Below are 8,853 nucleotides of genomic sequence, written 5' to 3'. Positions count from 1 at the left end.
ATTCTCCCTCTGAGCTGGAGGACATCCAACTGTGATTCCCATCCTTCTTCCAGGGAGGCAGGACTTCCAAGAACTTCCTGTTTCCTGGTGGGAGTCACCCTCATCCTCAGTTCTTTTCCTGCCTCAACAGGGAGAGCAGCGCGTTAGGCTTTGTCACACCTTTTCCGCTGCGATAGCTCTGCCATTTAACCTTCTGCCGCTCCGCTGTAATAACTCTGCCTTTTAAATCTATTTCTGCCGAGCTCCGCTGCAGTACTCTGCCTGAATTCCGATCACGATCGGATCGGAGGCCGCTCCGCTGCGCCCACTCTTCAGGGCTCCTTGCCGTTCCGCTGCGATAGCTCTGCCATTTAACCTTCTGCCGCTCCGCTGTAATAACTCTGCCTTTTAAATCTATTTCTGCCGAGCTCCGCTGCAGTACTCTGCCTGAATTCCGATCACGATCGGATCGGAGGCCGCTCCGCTGCGCCCACTCTGCCTATAGCCACAAGCGCCGCAAGCGTGCGGCACACGGGGGCCATTTTTCCTCTCCATCGAGCACAATGGACCCGGAAGCAGACGACGGCTTCCTAACATTCCCGAGCAGCCGGACTCGGGCCGGGAAGGAGTGGATCGCGGGGCAAAACACAGCAGCAAGAAGCCCGGCAAAATGGCGCGAACAAGGAAACGCGCACAGGCCCGGGACCTCCGCCGCGGCAGTCGCGGCGGCCATTTTAAAGCCGCCTTCGGGCGCCCTGGCTCCGGGGGGCACTTCCAGCTGCCGATCCCTGCCTGTATCGCCCGCAAACGCTAATGGGCGCGCACAAAGCTCGGCCTCGGCTAATGAGCACCTGACCGGCAGACCAGCGGAACGGAGCTTCCGTGACGCCGGAACCACAACCACGGCAGACTATGGGGAGGACGACGCGGCCGAGACGGACGAGGCTACAACTGGTGATGTACCCGACCGCGTTTCCCCCTTGACCCCCGAGGCCATGGCCTTCCTGCGGAACACTATTTTAGAGGTGATGGATAGTAGTCGGGAGGGGAGGAAGAGGCGCAGTTCCCCCCACAACGAGCCCCACAGCCACCCCAAATGCCCCAATGCCCGAGGAGGGACCAGGCCCGGCTACAACCCTAGGGTGGTTATTCAAGATACGCACGGGGAGGAGGATGAACCTCCAGGCCCTGGCGAGGAAGAGGAGGAGGAGGAAGGGGAAGCTCCTCAGGCGAGGAGGATGCTGCCCCCAAACCGCCTCCTCAGGAGCATACCCATAGGTTTTTTCAGGCGGAGGACTTACCATACCTATTATCAAAAACTCTGTCCGCCCTCCACATTCAGAATCTCCGCCCCCATCCCTTAAGATCCGAGGCGGGGGAAGAGGAGGAGGAAGGGGACGAAGTCACTGACGAATTCTTTCCACCAGTGGATTATTCTGAGCTAGCCTTCCCCTTCCCGGCCTATTACGTAAGAAAGATTAAATCTGAATGGGAAAAACCCTTTGCGCCAAAGTCGTACCCACCCTCGCTTAGAAAGTTATACCCCACCGCTTCCTTGGTGGCTGGCATGTTAAAGATACCAACAATAGACGAGCCGGTGGCTGCCCTGCACTCCTCCAACCTAGTATCTGAGGAGGGGCACGGCAACGTGCGCAACACCATGGACAAGAAGGCGGAGATGGCACTAAAGAAGGCGCACGAGGCGACTGCCATGACCATTAAGGCTTCAGCGGCAGCTTCTACCGTCTCCAGAGCAGCCATAGTGTGGATGCGTAAATTAATACAAATGATGCCCGAGCATGATACTAGACTCATGGAAGGGGCCTCCAGGGTACTGAAGGCCATCTCCTATACGGCAGATGCCACACTGGACTCAATGGTTTTCTCGGCTCAGGCAATGGCGTCCGCTGCTGGGGTCCGCTGCTTGATATGGCTTAGGTCATGGCAAGCCGATTTTCAGTCAAAGGCTATAGTCACGGCCTACCCCTTTCACGGGAAGAAACTCTTCGGAGAAACCCTGGATAAAATACTGGTCGAAACCAGGGATAAGAAAAAGGCGATGCCAAAGTCAGTCAGGGTAGGGGACAAGCATACGGCCGCCCCCTCCTTTCGTACCCAACACATTCTACCACGGTTCCAACATGACACTAGACGGCAGCCCTGGGGTGGAAACCTTAGGGGCGGGTCTCACAACAGACAGCCCTTTCGGAGAGGCTCCACCTTCAACAGGTTCCCCAGACAGAATTTCACGGGAGCGGGGAGAGGGGATAAAAATCCACAGAATCCCAGGGCGTGACTGCCCTCAGCCCCCAGTGGGGGGACGCCTCTCCACCTTCAGAGAGGCGTGGGTCGAAACACATCCAGACCCGTGGATCCTAGAGGTAATAACAGAAGGATACAAATTGGAATTCAAAAGGATACCTCCACAGAGGTTTCTCCACTCCCCTCTACCCAAAAACGACACAAAACAAAACAGAACATGGGCGGCTGTGAACCATTTATTAAGCATCAAGGCAATAGAGCCGGTGCCAGCTCCACACGAGGGACAAGGGGTCTACTCAATATTTTTCACCGTCCCCAAGAGATCAGGGGAGTGGAGAGCCATATTAGACCTAAAATACGTGAACAAATTCATGGTAGCAAAACACTTCCGCATGGAAACTATACGATCCATCGCGGAAGCACTCCAACCACAGGAATTCCTGGTGTCTCTAGACCTGACAGAGGCTTATTTACATGTTCCGATTTTTCCCCAGCACAGGAGGTTCTTGCGTTTCTGCATCGGGGAGGCCCACTTCCAGTTCCGGGCCCTGCCCTTCGGTCTGGCGTCCGCACCCCGAGTGTTCACGAAGGTCCTGGTACATCCCATCGTCCTTCTCCGCAAGGAGGGCGTACACATTCACCCGTATCTGGACGACCTGTTGATCCGATCAAAGACAAAAGAGCAGTCACTCAGGGACACCCACATGACAGTGGCGTACCTCAAGCGCTTCGGCTTCGTGATCAATATGAGCAAGAGCTCGCTAGACCCCGCACAGAAGCTGATACACCTGGGCGTACAGATAGACACGACGTCGTCGTCCCTATTCCTACCGGGGGGAAAAATCAGGAAGATAGCAGACTTAGCGAAGCAAGTCATCAAAGCGAGGTCCTCATCCCTCCCGCTCCTGACGAAGCTGCTGGGGATGATGGTGGCAGCGTTCGACACCCTCCAGTGGGGATGCCTCCACTCGAGACATCTGCAACTACTACTCCGTCCCCATCAAGACGCCATATCGCAACGGCTACACTACTCACTCACAGTTCCCCTCCAAGTGAAGTCAAGCCTGCAATGGTGGACGAGGGAGACCAACCTGGCGCGGGGCAAGCCGTACTGGATTCCAGAGAGGGTACAGATATTCACCGACGCAAGTCTGTCAGGATGGGGAGCCTCGCTGAGGAACCAACCGGCACAAGGAGAATGGTCGATGTCCGAACAGAATCAACCCATCAACCTGCTGGAACTTCGAGCAATTCGCCTGGCCCTGCTCCACTTCTCCTCACAGGTACGGAGAAAACACGTGCTCATCCGCACAGACAACATTGCCGCCAAAGCGTACCTGAACAAGCAAGGCGGATCAAGGTCCCAGAGACTGCACAAGGAGGCGTCCATACTCCTCCGCTGGGCGGAGCGGAACCTGGCGTCAATTCAGGCGGAACACGTCCAAGGCGTACTGAATCACCAGGCGGACTGGCTGAGCCGGCAGCGGATACAAGAGGGCGAATGGTCCCTCAACAAAGAAGTGTTCCAGGCCATAGTCCTCAACCTGGGGACCCCACTAGTGGACCTCTTTGCGTCCACGGGCAACCAGCAACTGCCGAGGTTCTTCACAAGATTCTACCAGCCTCTAGCCGAAGGCACAGACGCCCTGACGGCAGAGTGGCCCAACGCCCTCCTATACGCCTTTCCTCCACTACCGGTGCTACCTCGCCTGCTACGACGGATACAGATGCTAGGGGCCGCCGTGATCGTCGTAGCACCTCACTGGCCGAGACGGCCCTGGTTCACCACCTTGCAGGAGATGGCGACGGCCCCACCCCTCATGCTCCACCCATCGCCAGACATGCTGATTCAGGACACGATCTGGCACCCCAATCCCGAGTGGTTCCAGCTAGCCGCCTGGAAATTGAAAGGAACCGGCTCCGGAAGCTAGGATACACCCAACTGGTGATCGAAACCATGATGGCGTCCAGACACCCATCCACATCCAGGATATATGACTATACCTTGAAAGTCTTCTTAAAATGGTCAAGGAGCAGAGGAATCAACCCACTGCGTCCTCATCTAGGTAGCGTCCTACAGTTCCTACAAGACGGCATGAGCAGAGGACTCAGGCCAGCGACCCTGAAGAGGCAAGCGGCGGCACTGTCAACCGTATTACCTCATTACAGGAATATGCCAATATCCAGGCACCCCCACGTCAGCAGATTCCTTAGAGGGGCCTGCGCGCGATCCCCACGGGTACAACATAGGTTCCCCACGTGGAAGCTGAACACCATCCTCATCGCATTAACAAAGGCCCCCTTCGAACCGCTCCGAGAAACATCACTGAAGTTCCTAACAATGAAGACCCTGTTCTTAGTGGCCATAACCTCTGCCAGACGAGTGTCGGAGCTAGGGGCCCTTTCCGTGCGCTCAGACCTGTGCATTTTTCACAAAGAGAAAGTGGTGCTTAGGACTGACCCCACCTTTAGTACCAAGGTGAATTCCACTTTCCACAACTCCCAGGAGATATATCTCCCCTCCTTCTGCCCCAATCCGGTCCATCCCACAGAGAGGATCTGGCACACACTGGACGTCCGCAGAGCGCTTAAGCGATACGTCCGACAAACAGAGCCGTTCCGAAAAACGGAAGCCCTCTTCATCAACGTCTCGACCCCCAATAAAGGGCACAAGATGTCCAAATCAGCCTTGAGCGCAACACTAAAGACCTGTATCGCCGAAGCGTACAAGCATAGCGGACAGCAAGTGCCCTCTGGGATCACGGCACACTCTCTCCGTAGCGCAGCCACGAATGCAGCTCTCTGCAACAGAGCATCAGTCGAAGAGATCTGCAAGGCGGCGACTTGGACGTCACTATCCACATTCATTAGACACAAGATCAACGCATACGATTCAGCGGACGCAGCCTTCGGCAGAAGAGTACTGCAGTCAGTACTTCCGCATCCAGACGACCACCCACCCCGTAATTAGGGACACTGCTCGGGAAGGTCTCACAGTTGGATGTCCTCCAGCTCAGAGGGAGAACGACCGTTGGTACTCACCGTGAGAGGTCCTTCTCCTCTGAGAACTGGAGGACATCCCGGCCCTCCCAGGTCGTCAGCATGCGTAAGTAAGGAAGCGTCAGGCTCTGTATCTGTGTTCCGGCTGTCATACTAACCTATGTATCTCACCTATGTATATAACCTATGTATATAATACCTTTCCGGAAAGAGAGGAACCAAGAACTCCTGACTGTGTAGTGATAGTTCTGTTCCCTACTCTATGAGTCTAAGGATCATGTTATGTGAATTAATTATGTTTTTTGAGTATCACTGCTTTTCGGAGTACCTGAACTGAGGATGAGGGTGACTCCCACCAGGAAACAGGAAGTTCTTGGAAGTCCTGCCTCCCTGGAAGAAGGATGGGAATCACAGTTGGATGTCCTCCAGTTCTCAGAGGAGAAGGACCTCTCACGGTGAGTACCAACGGTCGTTCGAAGGTGAGAGCCTTTTCAGCACCACGATTGACATGGCCCTGCAAGATCTTGACAAAAATACAGGTGTCGAGCAATTTAGGAGTCATGTCATCTCCGGAAATACAGTGGCATTGCTCATCCACTGTGCCTTCCCGCCCTTATGGGCACACATCAAATTTGTCCTCTGTCTCTCAGCTTGTGGCTGAGACTTCGACAGCTTCCAAGCAGGGCCTTTGACTCCTGTACCCCTTAGAATTTGTCCAGGCACCTCTGGCCCCAACTTCATAATTAATCCACCATCCACTACGCTCCTGGAAGGAATTCAGAACCTTCCCCAAAGGGCGCTACAGACCCAGCTCTGACGGCTCAACGTCAGCACAGGTTCTACTCCTGTTCTTTACAGTCCCCATAATAGGACAGAGGATCCTGTCTTGTTATGGATCTCTGAGGATTCAACCAGTTTATCTCCTATTGGGAATTCTGTACGGCAACATTATTACATCTCCTTCCCTTCTCTGTGAAGGTGTTGGATGGTGACCCTGGACTTGCTGGACGCATATTCTCATATGAATATCGACCCATCTCACAGTTGTGTCTTGCAGTCGCAGAGGGCTTTTTTTCTGTACAAAGCCCTCCCTTTTGGGCTCTCGACAGTGCCCAGAGTCTTTAGAGACATAACACTTGTCATCGCGGCATGCCTCCTCCTTTAGAGTGTACGGACCTTTCCGTTCTGAGATGATTGGTTGTTGGTAGCAAGCTCCAAAGGAACCCTGTTCAACCATGTCAATTCAATGCCGATTACCCTTGATGCGTTGGGCCTGAGGGTGAACCTCAAAAAGGTCAGTGCTCCTCCTGTCATTGAGAGTCCAGTTTATCGGAGCAATTTTGGATTCGTCTGTCTGTCGAGCCTTTCTCCCGCCAATAGGGGGGAGGCATTATTGCTCTCATCCACGGGGAGATGCGTTAGCACAGCAGATCCCGCAGCTATTGGGTCTGATGGCTGCTGCCACAGTGGTACTTGTCTTCGCTAAACTATAGATGAGGCCCTACATGGGAAACTCCAGCCCGAGCCCCAAACTGACCTTACCACGGATGCATCCCTGTGGGGATGGGGGAGTTCAAACCCAAGGTTTGTGTGTGGGTACCAAATGGGAACCTCGTGTGGCCTACAATCACCTCAATTTCCTGGAACTGCTCGCTGTCCAGTATACACTAGGTCTTTTCACCACCTTGTGTCCCACTGTACGGTGGCAAGCCTGGCAGATAACACCACCGCACCGTGTTGCCCGAACAGGCAAGGCGGAACAGTGTTCAGGGGATTCTGTCCACTGGTCCGAGAGATTTGGACTGAGTGTCAATCCCGGGACATGTTCCTCGCTGTCACTCACCTGCTAGGATCGCTCTAGGTGTAAGCAGACGTCCTGAGCAGGGGAGGTGCATCCCTCCATGAGCGGGAGCTCGATTGGGCTTACCTACGACCGGTTTGCCACAGGTGGGATCACCCAGAAATCTGTCTGTCTGGTCCAGGGCAGGACAAGACCCAATGTCTCGGGGGAACGGCCCAGGGCCTCATTGGCATGTTTACCTGTTCCCACGATCCCAGCAAGATCGTGAAGGAGCTACCTCAACGCATCCTCGTGGCACCATGGTGACCATGTCAGCACTGGTTCCCTACTCTACTCCGCATGTCCTGGGTCACATACATACCTTTTCCCCCAGGCTCCGGATCTCCTCCTGGCTCAGGAGGGAAGAGTGCTTCGCACCGTACCACACCTCGAGCTTATAGTGCTTCGCACTGTACCACACCTCGAGCTTATAGCACTGTATTAGCGGGATTGATCTAGTCCTGTCGAACTGTTGGCAGCCAGCTACACGTGCTGCCTTTGAACGGAAGTGGAAGAAGCTTTCACTTTGCCTTGGGTCATTGGGTTTATCACCACCCCATTCGGGCTTGAGGGTACTCTTCAGATTAGTGTTGACCCACCTGGAGTTGGGTCTTAGTTGTTTTTCTTTAAGAACCTTTTTGGCCACCACCTACACCAATCATCCTGTGGTGGACAGTTATTCCATTTTTTTCACACTTGCAAGCAAAGCAGTTCTAATGGGTTTCACTCGGCTCTTTCCTCTGGCTAGTGGGCTGACTCCCTTCCGGGACTTACATCTAGTGCTGTCCAGACCAACACACAACTGTTTGTGTCCATGGCCGAGTCTAGTCTGCAGCTTCTCTCATGGAAGACTGCCTTTCCTTGTAGCCGTCACTTCAGCATGATGAGTGAGAGTATTGTCTGCACTCCATTGTGACTCTCCGTATTGGATTTTCTACTTGATGGTGTCACCTTGGCCTCGAATGTCTCTTTCCTGCCCAAGGTTGTTCCAAGTTCTATTTGTGAGCTTGCATTGCTCTTCCAATGTTTTCCCGTCCCCTACGAGTGACGATGAATGCCGGCTTCATGCTCTGGATGTTAAGAGAGCTACACTCTTCTACCCCGATGGAACAAGGTAATTCCGTCAGTCACCGGTCTTGTTTGTCTTTTATAGCACACCTGCGCAAGGAAGAGGTTTCTTAGCAACTTCTATCTAGGTGAATTGTGGAACATAAGAACATAAGAGACGCCAATGTTGCAGGCCAAAGACCCATCCAGTCCAACACTCTGTGTCACACAGTGGTCAGAAATACCAGTGCCATCAGGAGGTCCACCAGTGGGGCCAGTGGGGAAGATAAACAGGCCAGTGGGGAACCATCTACTGTGTTACTTTCTAGCTAAATGGCTACTCCCGGGCCCTCTGTGAGCACTTGCCACTGGGCAGTGGGCTTGTTACAGCTTCCTTGGGAGGTCCGCTGCTCACTGACATCTGTCAAGCAGCAGCATGGGTCACCCACCCACCCCCCACATGCTTGTGAAGCTTTACGCCCTGGGTGGGTGTCTTCATCGACGCTCCGTGGTGGGACGGGCAGGGTTGCAGGCGGCGCAAGTCTAGGACCTTCAGCTCCCGCCTCCGGTGAGCTTGTTTACTGCTTGCTATTCTCCCAGAGGTGTGATGCACAGAGACCACGAAGAAGATAAACAGGTTGCTTACCTGTAACTGACGATCTTCGAGTGGTCATCTGTGCATTCGCACCACCCGCCCTCCTTCCCCTCTGCTTTCGGTCCTCTCC

General features: G+C 54.2%; 1 protein-coding gene across 1 annotated transcript in view; it reads left to right on the top strand.

The window, feature by feature from the left end:
* Positions 1-8,853, top strand: part of CCDC77 (coiled-coil domain containing 77) — a 30,073-nt gene that overhangs the window by 11,189 nt on the left and 10,031 nt on the right. The window lies entirely within an intron of this gene.

This window comes from Gekko japonicus, unplaced genomic scaffold (assembly GCF_001447785.1).
Source record: "Gekko japonicus isolate JY-2015 unplaced genomic scaffold, Gekko_japonicus_V1.1 scaffold2655, whole genome shotgun sequence".
Taxonomy (NCBI): Eukaryota; Metazoa; Chordata; class Lepidosauria; order Squamata; family Gekkonidae; genus Gekko; species Gekko japonicus.
The sequence above is the reverse complement of the archived record's forward strand: the minus strand, read 5'-3'. Positions and strand labels throughout refer to the sequence as shown.